Below are 552 nucleotides of genomic sequence, written 5' to 3'. Positions count from 1 at the left end.
CGGTCGGGGAAGATCCCACATGCCGGGGAGCGGCTGGGCCCGTGAGCCATGGCCGCTGAGCCTGCGCGTCCGGAGCCTGTGCTCCGCAACGGGAGAGGCCACAACAGTGAGAGGTCCGCATACCGCAAAAAAAAAAAAATTTTGTACCTCCTTAGTAACTTTCTCTTATTCTTTGCCTTTGTATACTTGTTTTTTTTTTTTCCTCTTCTAAGACTGGGCAATGAAAACAAATCTGTGGCTATCCCCTATAGCACAGAGCACACATTTTCTAATACAGTGTTGCCGTGAATGAGAGATTATAGTGACCTTAAGAAGCCTCTGTATGACTGAGGGCAGAACCATTTCATTAAGGGCCAGTCCAGTTTGGAAGAGATAGGAGAATAATAATGCCTTACAGAAATCATCTCATGACAAAGATATACAGCAACAGTCAAAATTTATTTTAGAAGAGATTTTCAGTTCTTAAATAGTACAAAAATAAACAGACATTTGTTTCAACACTTACAGTTTACATAAATTAATTTAATCATACATTTGTCTGAGGCACCAAAA

Source organism: Globicephala melas, chromosome 1 (assembly GCF_963455315.2).
Source record: "Globicephala melas chromosome 1, mGloMel1.2, whole genome shotgun sequence".
Taxonomy (NCBI): domain Eukaryota; kingdom Metazoa; phylum Chordata; class Mammalia; order Artiodactyla; family Delphinidae; genus Globicephala; species Globicephala melas.
The sequence above is the reverse complement of the archived record's forward strand: the minus strand, read 5'-3'. Positions refer to the sequence as shown.